The 15,475-nt window shown below is 43.3% G+C and overlaps 1 pseudogene; it reads right to left on the reverse strand.

Annotated features, from left to right (window-relative positions):
• LOC102859220 overlaps positions 1-15,475 on the reverse strand; it is a 19,956-nt pseudogene that overhangs the window by 2,489 nt on the left and 1,992 nt on the right.

Genomic DNA, 15,475 nt, shown 5'->3' on the forward strand with positions numbered 1-15,475 from the left:
ATTGTGAACAGACTTCCCCCAGGTCTAACCATCTTTTGGCAGAAGCATTCAACAGAACAAAATATGTGGTGCATTTAGGATGTCAGTCCTCTTGTGCATGCTGCCACTGTTAAGGTCATCAGACTCACAGTGACTTTCAGCAATCCATTGCATAGGTAATCATCTTCTTTGGCCTGTCCAATGCATTGGTAATCATCTTCTTTGGCCTGTCCAAGGAAACCCAGACCTGCAGATGGCGGGCATGCATCCCATCCCCCACCTCCTACGCAGGCAGCCAGTGGGGCACACGCCCCCCCCCCCAGCGCTGGAGGCCTGCGGGAGGCACACAGCCCCCCAGCACGGGTGGCTGTTGGGGGCATGCACCCCCACCCCACCGCACGGGTGCGCGGCCCCTATTGTGTGGGTGGCCGGAGGGCGCCCTCTTCCTCCACAGCCACCATCCTGGCTCCAAGAATTCTCTCCAGACCAAGTCTACCTTGCAGCAGTGTGGTGGCTTCACTATACTAGTCTTGAGGAGGGCCGGTGCCCAACATCCATCCTGGGTGAGGGAATCCGTTGGTTCCAGCTGTGGAAGCTTCATGGAGCTGCACGGGCTCTGTAGGGGGCAGTTGGGAGCCACGCGACTCACCCATTTCTCTTTGGGAATCCTTGAATTCCTGTTGTTGAGCCTCGATCTTCACTGAGGGCCAGTCATCAACTGTTTAAGTGTTCAATTATCAATAAGCCAAAGTCTGTGGAAGGCCATAATGGCCCTGCTTTAAGTGGTTCGCTGCTCCCGCAGCTCACCACGCTGTCTCTGCCTCTGCCACCATCTTGGATCTCTTGTGCATTATTTTATAAATTTAATTACCATTGGACTTTGTCCATCATTATCCTGTCTTTTCACCCCAATATTTCCATTTTCTTCACCCCCTCCCTCCACCCACCAAACTGTACAATGCTGTGATTTGCCCCTACCCATCCTAACCCCTCTGCTCGCACCCCTTCTCCTCTTGGGCCCCCATACATGTTTTACTAGTTATCCTTCTATCTTTACAATAATGGTCTTAGGCAGTATTTGTCCTTATTAGACTGAGTTCGTTCACTCAGCATAATCCTCTGTAGTCCCTCCCAAGTTACAACTAGGAAGCTTCTATTTTATTCCTTCCCAACCAGAGCTTCCATCCTCAGCATCTCCTTGTGATACAGTGGCTACGTATCAGCCCTCACCCTGCAGTTATAGCCAACAGAAAAGAGAAAGAAGAAAGAAAGTCACACCCTCTCCCTCTAAGAACATGTTTCTCACGCCTATCATTTCTGCTCCCATCCACAGACACAGTGTTTTTCACATAGGTTTTGGAAGCTGACTATTAAAGAGTACTGAAAATATGAATTGAGAATAGTTATTAAGTCTGAGAAACTGGACTATATGAAGAATCCACATCAAGATTGAAAGCAGGCTCATTAACCTGGGACAAGCATATGGCATAACACGTCTTGCTGAAATCAAAGGGGACTTGGAGCACTAACTACTAAGCACCAAAGACTGCAGCCTCTGGTACAGATTACACTTCAATTAAAAAAACAAAAACAAAACAACACTCTGACAACTGAACAATGTGCAACATCATCATAAATGGATGTTTAAATTGTTAATGAGTTCATTTTCTTTGGATCCACAACCAGCACCCATGGAAGCAGCAGTCAAGAAACCAAACCACAAATTGAAATGAGCAAGTGTGCTGTAGTATATAAATCAAAGATGGTCACTCTGGGGATTAAGGTGCATTTGACCCAAGCCACAATATGCTCAGTCTCCTCAGATGTTTGTGAAAACAGGACAAAGAAGAAAGACCAAAGAACTGACGCACTTGATTTATGGCATTGGTGAAGAACAGTGGCTATTCCACGGACAGACAGAGAATGAATGTCAGCCTGGGATGAAGCACAGTCCAAATGCTCTTTCTTTGTAAGAATGGTGAGACTTCGAGTCGCAGGCTTCAGACATGTTATCAGGAAGCAGCACATCCTGGAGAAGTGCATCATGCTTGGTAGAGGGTCTGTGAAAATGGAGATCCTTAACAAGATAGGCTGGTACCAGGGCTGCAACAATGGCCCCAAAGTGAGCAACAATTAGGAAGACAGCAAGGGACCAGGCAATATTTACACAAAGGGTCCCTATGAGCTAGAACTGCGTGATAGCACCTAAAAAACAACATTTTTTTAGGGTTCTGCTATATTAACTTTTTATTTTTCTAACAATTTTTTTAATGCAAATAGGAATAGAAACTAGGCCATGTGCAGGGATTGTGGGTCTTGTGACTTTAAATTTCTTTCCTAAAAGAAGTAGAGAGTTATTTGTGAAGTATATTATTTGAGGTTCATTTATGACTGAAAAAGCCAAATAAACTGTGGCTAACTTCTGTTCACCATATCTGAACGTATTCAGCAAAAATATCTACCATTTGCTGGGGGTTTGCTGGGTGCCAGGCATAGTCCTACACACTTTACGTTAAATCTTCACAGAACCCTGTAGAAGAGTTTCCCCTTTAATGGGTGAAGAGACTGAAATTCACAGAAAGTAACTTGCCCAAAGTCGCACAGCGTGATATGAAGGCTGAATGAGCCCAAAGCTCCTTTCCTTCTCCTGCTGCCTGACCCTCCTTCATAGTGGGTCTCATTCAGTAGATTTGCACAGTAGATGGAGCAGAACTGCCCCACAGGGTCATTGAGGCTGGAATCTTTAAGGAAACAGACCACCAGCTCTTTCCGCTATGGTGCTCCTGTATGGATTTGAACTGCCAATCATGTGGTTAGCAACAAAGTGCATAACCAGTGAGCTGCCAGGACTCCCCGCCTGCCTCTGAGAGAATGACAACACCCCCTGTTAATGGTCTATGTAAGGAAAAGCATCACCCAGCCTACACTCTGCATGTTCTCCCAGATTGGCTTTCAGAACATACGTGTCAATGGTTGAAAACTAAAACTGGAAAGTGTTTCCACACTCATCACCCTACACTATTCTTCCCGTTAATTTTTTTTTTTAATACCACAGAGCATATTTAATACCACAACATATTTTGGTTGTGCTTCTGGTTCACCAAGTACTACTCGTCAGCACATCCACTCCCCCAGATGCACACAGATGCCAAAGGCCCCGGAGTCAGGATACCCTGAGTGACGAGGCTCCAGATGTTCCGCCCACTCCCCTCACTGGCATCCCCCACTACATCCTCTCTTCCTCCACAAGTGTCGCCTTTGGTCAAAACAGCCAAACCTGTGGCTCTGAATCTGGTGTGGCTCCCTCGAGGATCTCCCTGCTTGAGCTCCCATCAGGAAGCCATGAAGAGTATGAATCAAGCTTTCCAGATGCGGGCTTTAGCAGCTCACAGACCACATTCACCTGACTCTCTTCACAACCATATGTGTGAGCAGTGGCTCCTACATTTCATACAGAGATTAAGCAACTTGACCTCAAGACACACAGACTTAAAAAAAAAAATCAGAACTCAAACCCAGGATGTCTGCCTCTGAGAAGAGAACTTGTTTTTATTTCCAGGAAGCCCCTTCCTCAATGCCTCCCCTGTCCCCAATCCCCACTGTGTAGAGTTACAACAGAACAAAACATCGCCCATCCTGTAATATCTTCATTATCATCTTCACTCTAGTCCCAGTTAGGGCTTGCCCACTGGCGCTGGGAGCATGGAGAGGACTGACAGGGGATCTAGTGTTTGGAGAATAGCTGTGTCCTAGAGAAGAGAGAAAGAGGAGGAGAGAGGAGCACAGGGAAGAAGAGAGAAAGTTGGGGAGACTGTCCCTTTGGGGAGCTATATAAAAACACAGTCTGAAGAGGTCTATAATCTCAACACTGTGTGGTGCCAGCAGTCAAGAAATCAAAAGATGCATCACATTGGGAAAATCTGCTGTCAGGGGCCTCTCCAAAGTGTTAGAGCACAATGATGTCAGTAGAGAGCAATGATGTCAGTTTAAAGACTAAGGTGCACCTGATCCAAGTCAAAGCCTTATCTCTTATTGGCTGTGAATCTGAAATCTGGACAGTGACTAAGGCTGATGGGAAAATAATAGATGCCTCTAGCTGTGGTTTGGAAGAAGAGGCCTGAATATCCCATGGTCTGCAAAAAGAACAAAGAGTCTGTCTCGGAGAAAGCATGACCAGGGTGCTCCTTAGAGGCAAGCATGGTGAAAAGTCATCTCACACACTTTGGGTATGTGCTTAAGAGGGGCCAGTCAGTAGAGAAGGACATTGCTGTTGTTGTTGTTAAGTGCCATCGAGTCGCAGGCAACTCCTAGTGACCCTATGAAGGAGAGTCCTCAATGCTTGGTGTCTTTCATCATCTCTCCAGGTTTATAGGGTTTCCGGAGGAAAGCTATGGAAGTGGATGCCACTCCTCCTTCCAAGCTTGTTTTAATCGGGGAGCTCCACTCCACTCTCTGTTCGCATTGGGTAACCAACCATTAACACATTTGACCCATCAGTGTCACAGTGTTCAACCTCACAGCAACCACAAGTGACCGCTGTACAGCAGCTTGTACACCAGGGCTATACAACCTAGAGGAATGTCTGAACAAAAGCAATGAAAGACAGGCCTGAGGGCCGCGGATTAAAAGTCACCCACCTTTGGCTTGGTAGCATCGCTTTCTGTCCACTGGGCCAGCTGATCTCTCTCTCTATGTTGATGTTGTGAGGCTGAACGGAGAAGGACATTACCCTTTGAAAATTGGAGACTCAGCAAGAGGAAGACCCTCGACAAGACAGATTGACACAGTGATTGTAACAAAGGGCTCAAGTATATCAGAGATAGTAAGGATGGCACAAGATAGGGCAAGATTCAGATCAATTGTTCATCGGGTCACTATGAGTTGTAACCCTCTGTTGTCAGGAGAGGCGACTCAACAATACGTAACAAAAACAACAACATAATCTCGTCAGGCTGTTGTAGCAGTAATGTGTTGTAGGCTGTGGGGAGCTGTGCAGCTAACCAAAGGTGGAGCCACTCTGGAGATCCAGATCCACCGGTGGTTCCTCAGGAGGAAGCTGGACAGTCTCCTCCCAGGCCATTTACAGCCTCACATACTCAGTGGAGGGTATAGTATTCCATTGTGTCAATTTCTCAATTCATTTATTTGTTTATGGACATTCTGGCTGTTTGTTCTCCTAGCAGACCATGGTAAATTTAATACTCTTCTCCAGTACCACAGCTCAAAGGCATCAGTCCTTTTTCTGTTATCCTTAGTCACTGTCCAGCTCTCTGATGCATAACAAGTAATTGTGAAGACCATGGCCTGGATCAGGCGCACCTTATTCTCTAGACTGACATTGTTGCTCTTCAGTACTCTGGAGAGGTCCTTGACAGCAGATTTTCCCAGTGCAATTCATCTTTTGGAAATCCCCTTAGTACTACACAACAAAAAAGTGTAACACCAAGCTATGAATTTCAGTCAGAAATATATAGATATTTTTTAGATGCATGCTTTGCATGAAGTGGGTTGTATAAGAATGAAAATATCAGATACCATTATCTCTTTCTACAAAGAGCAAAGCAGAGTAAATAAAGAAAATCAAAGACTCACAGAAGTAATTAATCTAAAGGGTAAATACAAACCACAGCCTCTGTGACTGTGAGACCAGAAGAACTAGAGGGTGCCTGGCCCACTTGCTAACTGTTCTGAAAGAAATCAACATTAGAAGCCCTTAACAGAATGGGAGGAAAATGCAAAACAAAATTCAAAATAATAATGAAAGATACCAGACTTACTGGTCTGATAGAGACTGAAACCCCCAAGACTACGAACTTTAGACACCCTTCAAGTTTGGACTTCAACTCACCCTCGCTGGCTCAACTTTCAGCCAAACAATAGTCAAGTCTTTGTTGTTATTATTTACTTTCGAATCAGAACCAATCCATAGTCCAGTGGGTTTTCAGAGGCAGTTAATCAACTGGGAGGAGATTGCCTACAAGAAGCACAATTAACACCAGAGATATTTGGATTCCAGGAGCCCAAAAGTGCAGCATTTGCTCAAGGATACATTTCAGAAGGTAGAAAAGGAAAGACTGAAAACTGGAAACACAGGGAGAAACTGGGAAGAGCGCTATGACATTGTGAGGATGACAGGCAATGTCATCGGGGGAGAAATGCGTACCAACTGTTGAATAGAAAGCCAATTCACTCTGCAAACTTTCACCCAAATCACAGTACTCGCTCATTGAGGTATAGTCAGAACTGACTTATGGTTGACCCTCCAGCTGGTTATTCAGAAGCTGTCAATCACACAAGAGGAGATTATCCATTTTTCTGAATGGCCACTGGTGGATTCGAACTGCCAGAAAGCTGCTTCTTTTGGATTAACAGCACATCTCCTTATGGACTATGCCACTAGACCTCACAATAAGGAAAAAATAGGGAACTATTGCTGAAAATGCAAGAGCTGTGGTTGCCTTTAGGACTCCTCTATGAAACCTGTAATTACACATGTCTTGTGCTTACAATTTGAATGTGATGTACTTTTAGGTGAGAAGGAAGATAGACATCATTGTCCAGATTATGGTCCTGGATTAGCTGTGCATTAAATGTACTCATGTTTTCACCCTGTTCCTTTTCAACCTAGGAAACTAATGATATTTTTATTTTAAAAGTAAAAACAGAAGGGGGAATATGCAAATATCTTTGTGTTTTAAAGAATCTTTTTGCTGAGCTCTCAAAACTAAGGTTTTGTTATATTAAAAGTACTGTGACAGAGTTAATGTCAAACTTGTTAAAATTAAATTTCTAAAGCAATACAAACTATGCACAACTTCATATTCTGATGCAATTAAAAAAGAAACTCCACTCTACCATCTTCACCCTGGCCATTCTCCCAGAAGAGCTAAGTGTGTACGTGATCAGAACCAGAGGGAGCATAGTTAATTTTCAATTTGCATTTTGTGGTTGTTTCACTTGATGACAGAGGTTCCAGAAAGGTTTTCATCTTTCAACCCTCGCAATCAATTCAGAAACTCTTTCTCATTTGTATGTATGCACACCAAGAGTCAGTGACACAGAACACAGAAATGCCATATGACCCAAGTATTCCAGTGCTTGGAAAATATCCAGAGAAAGTAGAAACTGAGGCACAAATGGAAACTTGTACTCCAGTGTTCACAGCAGCGTTATTCACCATCACAAGAGCATGGAAATAGCCTAAACGTCCAACCATAATCAAGTGGATTGAGAATTTATGGTACATTCACACAATGAAATACTACGCACACACAGGAGCAAAGATTTTGTCAATTTCTGCCTAAAATGGGAGGGACTGGATAGCATTATGCTGAGTGAACTAACTCGGTCCCATAAGGACAAATACTGTATAAGACAATTACTGTAGAACAGGTATGAGGATCCAAGGGAGGATGGTGGAGAGCAGAGGGGTGAGTATAGGTGGGGGCTGTGATTAATCATAGGGTCACACAATTCAATGAATGAAGGAAGGTGTGGGTAGAGGAAATGGAAAAGATCCAGTGTGAAAAAATAACATATATGAACTTTGTAATTAAACCAGTATAAAATACAAAGTCTTTTTAAATTTTTTAAAAAGTCAGTGACATTTTCCTCATTGAAAACCAAAAACCAAACCAGTTGCCATCAAGTTAGTGCCAATCAATGGCAACCCCACTGGTTGCAGCATAGAACTGCATGCTTTAGGATTTTAACTAACTCTGAGCTTGCAACTTTTCTGAAGCACACTGAGAAGTCTTTCTTGGAGTATCCTGTGGGTAGATTCAAACCGCCAGGCTTTCAGTTAATAGTTCATGGCTTAACCAGTCACACCATCCAGGGACAAAGAGAACAAGACTACTAGCCATTGTCCAGTAGGCACAACGAAGACGATGAAACTGGTCTTCTGGCTTTAGATGCAGTAGATGCCACAAAATTTCTTGTCAACAAAGAGAAAACAAGGGGCACAGGGATCATTTTGTTTGCTGATTTCACAGCATCACAGAGGAGAAAGACATTCACTGCCCCCATGCCCAGGAGAGACCGTCTAAACGGTGAAGCTCCTCTTGGCACGTGCAGTTCAGTTGTGCATTAGAAATAAACAACAACGTGGCTATCAGTATTTCTTACAACCTTAGGTGACCTGCTAGAACTCACAGCAACCCTGTGACCAACAGAACAAAATTCTACCCAATCTTGTGCCATTTTCACAGGCTCTGCTCTGCTTAGGTCCATTGTTGCAATCATGGTGTCGATCCATCCTGTTAAAGGTCTTCTTCTCCCTGACTTACCCTCCACTTTTCTGAGCATGATGACCTTTCTAAGGGCGGGTTCCTCCTGGTCGCAAAGCTTCACCATTGTCACTTTGAGCCCTCCAGCTACACATCTTCCACATAGACTTGTTCATTTTTTGTCATTCTCTATTCAATATTCTTCATCAGACCACATTTCAAAGTCCTTAAATCTCCTTTCACCTTTCTTACTCTTTGTCCAACTTTCGCATGCATATGAAGCAATTGAAAATATCACCATTTGGATCAGACATTTTTTGCATTTCATTAATCTCTAAACTCAATTGATTTGTTTGAATTAACAGATGCAGCCTTGGATGCACTCTCTGGTCTATGCCAGGAAATTTGGAGGATGGCTGTCTGGCCAACAGATTGGAAGAGGTCCATATTTGTTCCTATTCCCAAGAAAGGTGATCCAGCTGAACGTGGAAATTATCGAAAATATCATTGATATTACATGCTAGCAAAATATTGCTGAAGATCATTCAAAGATTGCTGCAACAGCACATGGATAGGAAATTGTCAGAAGTTCAAGTGGGCTTAGAAGAGGCTGTGGCACCAGGGATATCATTGCTGATGTCAGATGGATCCTGGATGAAAGTAGGCAATAGCAGAAGAAGGTGAATTTGTGCTTTATAGACTGTGCAAAGGTGTTTGACTGTGTGGATTATAATAAATTGTGGTTGACATTGAGAAGAATGGGAATCCCAGAGCACTTGATTGTGCTCATGTGCAACCTATACCTGGACGAGGAAGCTATTGTGTGAATGGAGCAGGGGAGCCCTGCACAGTTTGGAATTGGTAAGACAGTGCGTGGGCGATGTATTCTGTCTCTATATCTGTTCAATCTATTTGCTGAGAAAATTATCCAAGAAGCTGAACTCTATGAAGAGGAGTGTGGCATCAGGATTGGAGGGAGACTCATCAATAACCTGCATTATGCAGATGACACAACCTTGCTTGCTGAAAGTGAGAAGGATTTGAAGCACCTGTTGTAGAAGATCAAGGAATGCAGTCTTCAGTATGGATTGTGTCTCAATATCAAGAAAACAAAGATTCTTACCACTAGGCCAATAGGTCATGTCATGATGAATGGATAGGAGATTTTAACTGTCAACAGCTTCATCTTGCTTGGATCCACAATTAACACCCTTGGTACCAGCAGTCAGGAAATAAGGAGATGCATTGCAATGGGGAAAATCTGCAGTTAGGGACCTTTCCAAATTATTGAGGAGTAGTAATGTCCGTTTGAGGACTAAAATGTGTCTGATTCAGGCCATGGTCTTTCCTATTACTAGCTATCCATCTGAGACCTGGGCAATGAATAAGGATGACAGAAAAAGAATTGATGCCTTTGAGTTGTGGTGTTGGAATAAGCATTGAACATTCCATGGAGGACCAAGAAAATGAATAGTTATGTCTTGGCGAGGGTGTAGCCAGAGTATTCTTTGGAGGCAAGAATGATGAAGCTTCACCTAATATAGTTTGGACATATTGCTAGGAGGAGCTATTCCTTGGAGAAGGACATAATGTTGAGAAGGGTGGAGGGCCGGTGAAGGAGAGGAAAACCCTCCTCCAGGTGGATTGACGTGGCGACTGCTACAACGGTCTCTAGTGTGTCAGGAAGTGTGAGGATGGAGCAGGACAGGACTAGTTTCAGATCTTCTGTTCACAGAGCCGCTATGAGTCGTACTTGACTAACAACAACAATCTCTAAACTAACATCCTTGCTCTTCAGCACTCAACAGGTGTCCTTGGCAACAGACTTTCCCAATACAACAGGTAAGTTTTCTTTTTCTGCTGTATCATAGATATTGATTATAGGTTCAAACAAAATTAAAATTAAACTGTTCACCACAACAAGGTAAATAATCCAATAGAAAAATGGGCACAGGATATGAACAGACACTTCACCAAAGAAGACATTCAGATGGCTAACATGCACATGAAGAAATGTTCAAAATCCCTAGCTCTAAGAGAGATGCAAATCAAAACAACTATGAGATATCATCTCACCCCAGTCAGGAATAGCAAAATTTTAGCACAACAGCAAGCAACAAATGCTGGTGAGGTTGTGGAGAAACTGCAACCCTTATTCACTGTTGGTGGGAGTGTAAAATGGTGCAACCACTGTGGAAGGCAGTGTGACGCTTTCTAAAAAAATTGCAAATAGAGATACCATTTGACCCAGCAATTCCACTACTGGGAGTATACCCCAAAGAGACCATAACTGACATCCAAGCAGATATATGCACACCCATGTTTATTGCGGCTTTGTTCACAATAGCAAGGAGTTGGATGCGCACCTAAGTGCCCATCAACAAGCGAGTGGTTAGAGAAGCTGTGGTATATTCACACAATGGAATACTACGCTACATTGAAAAACAAGGAACTCATGCAATATTATTCAAAATGGGTGACTCTGGAGGACATTATGCTGAGTGAAATATCTCAGTCACATAAGGACAAATACTTCACGGTGCCACTGTTGTAAAACCAGGACTAACATTGGGGTTGGGGAGAGTCTAAAGAAAGATGGGTTCAGTATGTACACTGCACTGAAACAGATGAGGGAGAAAACTGTTTTAAAGGGATATGTGATTAGGTATTTTTGTCATGACAGGAGTCTAGAGAGAAGGCTACATGCTGGAGTGAACCTGGGGGAGGGTTTGTAAAACAATGAAAGAATTTTTCTTTTACTTTTCCAAGAGGGTAGTGTACTGGTGGGGAGAGTTGGGAGGGGAGAAAAATGCAACAATGAATGAATGGAAATCCAAAGTCTCTGTAAATTTTTACTGAAAATATTAATAAATTTAAATAAAACAAACAAAAAATTAAACTGTTGAGAACATCAATCTTTTCTACATTTATTATAATCTATTGGTCCAGTTGTGACAATTTTTGTTCTATTTAGGGTGAGACGTAATCTATTCCAATGGCTATAATCTTTGATACTCATCAGTAAGTACGTCAAGTCCTCCTCACTTTCATTGCGGAAGGTTGTATCATCTGCATAGCACAGGTTGTTGATGAGTCCTCCTCCAGGTCTTATGTCATATTCTCTTTTATATAGTCTAGCTACTTAGATTATTTTCTCAGTATACAAGTTAACTAAATATGGTGAAAGGATACAGTGTTGACACACAACTTTCTTGATTTTAAACCATGCAGAATCTCCTTCTCTTGTTTGAAGGACTACTTGCTGGTTCATGTACAGGTTCCACATGAGCACAGTTAAGTATTCTGGAATACCCATTCTTATCAATGTTATCCAAAATTTGTTATGATCCGCATCACTGGCTTTTGCTAAGTCAATAAAACAAGTAAACATCTTCCTAGTATTTTCTGTTTGGAGTCAAGATCCATCCCATGCTGCCAATCATATTTCTTGTTCCATAGTCCCTTCTGAATTTAGCTTGAATTCTGACAGTTCTCAGTGAAAGTACTCCTCTAACTGGTTTTGAATAATCTCCAGCAAGATTTTACCTGTCTGTGAAATTAATAATATTATTTAATTTCTGCATTCTGTGGGATCACCTTTTTTTAAAAAATGGGAATACCATTCACTTTGAGTAAACTAACCAAGTAATTGTCTTCTTTTTTAAAAAAAAAAATTTTTATTTTCTTATTTTTGTGTGAGTGTACCGTCAAATCAGATCTGACTGGTACAGGAGGAGATTGTCCCTCCTTCCCCAGCAAAGCATCTGGTGGATTTGAACCGTGCGCCTCTGTGATTGTAGTTGCAGCTCCTTGCTATTAGACCACCAGAGATCCCGTAATTGTCTTCTAAATGACATTTTTTACCAATTCCATTAGTGCAGGCTGACTTCTTCCTTCATTATCATTGGTTCTTAAGCATATTCTACTTTCTGATAGGGTTCACTGTTGATCACTTTTTATGGTACAGCCACTGTGTTTAGTCCTGTCATTTTGGTCTAGTGCTTCCTGCATCATTCATTATTTTCTCATGGAATCCTACATTATTATTGCAACTCTAACATTCATTTTGGTCTTTCTTTCTGATCTTAGCTTTCTTCATGAATTATGTACTTGATATCATCCCACAACTGGTATTGAGTCATTAGTTTTCAATGCATGAAATCTGCTCTTGAGACTGTTTCCAAATCCAGTTAATGTCATAGTTTAGCTCTCATGGATTTCTTTTCATTTTCTTCCATTTCAATTTGAACTTACAATAATTATGAACAATTAATATAGTCTATTCCACAATTGGTCCCTAGTCTTGTCCTGACTGATGATAATGAACGAATATCATCACCGTCTCTCTCCACAGAGGTAGTTGGTTTGATCCCTATGTATGTGCATCAAATGACATTGTTTTGTATAGTCATTGCTTACATAAATCACTGGCCATACAAAATCCTACCCTTCCATCCTCAGCTTCCTTTCTATTACCTACTAATCCTCCTTTGTTAACAACTTTTGCATTCCAATCACCAATTATTATTAATGCATATTAACTGCAATTTGTAATCAGTTTCAAACCACAGAAGAAGTTGGTAGAAAACTTTAATTTATCTTCACCTTGGCTCAGTGGTTGGTACATATATTTGAATAATAACTGTATTAACAGGTCTTCCTGGTATGCAACTCCATTCACTATCATTGGGTCTACTATGAGTATGTATTCATAGCTGATCCACCAAGGAGTTTTTTGAGGCTGACAGTGCGGAAGAGGAAGACCCTTGATGAGATGGATTGATTCAGTCACTGGGGCAATGGGGGTAGGTGAGTCAGAGACAGTGAGGGTGGCACAGGACAGAGCAGGGTTTTGGCCTCTTGTACATAGGATCACTGTGAGTCACAATGACTCCATGGCACATAACAACAACAGACAAATCACAAGGGAGGAGAGGCTATCATCCTTGCATACATTGTTGTTGTTGTTATGTGCCGTCGAGTCGCTTGCGACTCATAGCAACCATATGTACAACAACCCTAAACTCTGCTCTGTTCCGTGCCAATCGCACTGTCTCTGACACTCCCATCCTGATTATCCCAGTCACTGAATCAATCCACCTCATAGAGGGCCTTCCCCTCCTGCGCCGTCCCTCCACCCTCCCAAGCATGATGTCCCTCTCCAAGGACCAGTCTCTCCTTGCAACATGCCCAAAGTATGTCAGACGAAGCCTCTCAATCCTTGCCTCCATGGAGCAGCCCAGTTTAACCCTCTCCAGGATGACTCTGTTGGTTTCTTTGGAATGGAAGATGCAGGGAGATTAAATCAGTACCAGGTTGGTTTGACTAAGTTATCACATATGCCCATGAGCTTCAGGGCGTGTTTGGAGAAGGTCTTTTCACCCCCCACTAGTACCAAATAACGAACAAATTGTTAATATAAGTGATCGAAGGAAGGGCTGCTTGGCAGCCTTGGGGCAGGAAAGTTTCTGCAGGGAGGAGAATATTAATCAAGGCTTCCCAGAGCTCGGCCACCAGAAGCAAAACAAGCATCTCCTTCACACAGAAGCAGCTGCTACGTGAGTTTCCACAGTTTCTCACCCTCTAATGTGTAACGCATTTGGCTTCAGGTTGTTGTGGTTCACCGTCCGGGTCAAAACTGACTGATCCTCCTGTGGGTTTTCAAAGGCAGTTAATTGCAGGGGGGGGGGAGATTGCCCATCCTTCTCCTGTGAGCAGCTGGTGGTTTTGAACTGCACACCTTCGGGACAGAAGCACAGCTTCTTGACACTAGGCCACCAGTGCAGGAGTGGCATCCACTTCCTAAACAACACGCCTCTGGAAACTCTATAAACTTTGAAAAACCATGATAGCTATAAAAAGGCTTCAGGTCTTTTGTTCAGAGAGTCGCTATGAGTCGTACTTGACTGGACACCAATCAACAACAACAATGTACACGCAAACCACCTGGGGAATCAAGTTACATGCAGACTCAGACTCTATGGGCCAAGTGACACTCGTGGGGCTGCTCTGGGACTACACTTTGTAGAGTCCTGCTCTAACCCTCCAGGTCCCTGAAGTCCAGCAGAAGAGTCCACTCAGAACAGGAAGCTGGCTGCGAGCTTCCTGGCTCCCAGGCCCCACCCTTCCTCTTGAAAGGATCACCCTGGAGCCCGTCGCCTTTTGGAAAGTCAAGGGCTGCTTTTGAAACTCGCTCATTGCCACCAGCAAGCTGCCCTTTCTGACGTTCTCAGAATGTCCTCCACCATCTCATGGAGGGCCAAAAGAACAAGCAAACCTGTCTTGGAGAGAGTGCAGCCTGAGTGCTCCTTGGAGGCAAAGGTGATAAAGCTTCCTCTCACATATGTTGGGCATGTTGCTAGGAGAAGTTATTCATTGGAGAGGAAGCTATTCCATCACGCTTGGAAAGGTGGACGGCCAGCAAAAGAAAAGAAAGACCCTCAACCCGCTGGATTGACATAGTGACTGCAGCAATGGGCTCAAGTGTGTCAGAGATGGTGAGGATGGTATCGGATAGCACAGGCTTCAGGTCTGTTGTTAGTCGGATTGTTATGGGTCATACTCAACTCGATGGCACCTGGGACCCACCACCACTGCCATCTGGTCTACCATGCTGTGCCTGCACCAGACAGCAAACAGACCAGCGGTCAGGAGTGAGTGGAATAGTAGTCAATGTTTCTGAAAAGAAATGTGAGGTCCTCTTGTGGAAGGTCCCCCAGTAACTTCCAGAGATCTCGCCAAGGCACCCAGCTCCCTCCCTGTGCTCCTGTGACCAAGATCAATCAGAGCACTCCTGACTGTGTGGTTAGCTCAGTAGTCCTCATCATCAGATTGGACCACCCCTCCGGGGTAAGGGGAAGCACTTCAGTAATCAGCAGGCATTTGAGCTGGGGGAAGATATTGGCATTGCATTGCATGAGTAGAGATTAGGAAAGTCAAACTTCATAAAGTACGTGGAACAGACTGGATCAATGAAAACTGTGATTCGTTAGAATTTTCTGGGCCAGAATCGAGCTTTGCTCATCCTCCTATTCTCAGACGTCCACAGCCCACCCATCCTTGAGGAGAATAAGTTCAACTTCATATACACTATCTTGCCCTCTTGTCTGGTTTGCAGCTCTCTCTTTTGAATTCCCCAAGGGTCTTGATTCTTAGTTCTTTCTTATTGCTATGATATTCTCTTTGAAAAGTAAAAGAAAAACTCTTTCATTGTTTTACAATCCCTCCCCCCAGGTCCACTCCACTATGCAGCCTTTGCTCTGGACTCC

Source organism: Elephantulus edwardii, unplaced genomic scaffold (assembly GCF_000299155.1).
Source record: "Elephantulus edwardii isolate Elephantulus edwardi_28Jun2011 unplaced genomic scaffold, EleEdw1.0 scaffold00017, whole genome shotgun sequence".
NCBI lineage: Eukaryota > Metazoa > Chordata > Mammalia > Macroscelidea > Macroscelididae > Elephantulus > Elephantulus edwardii.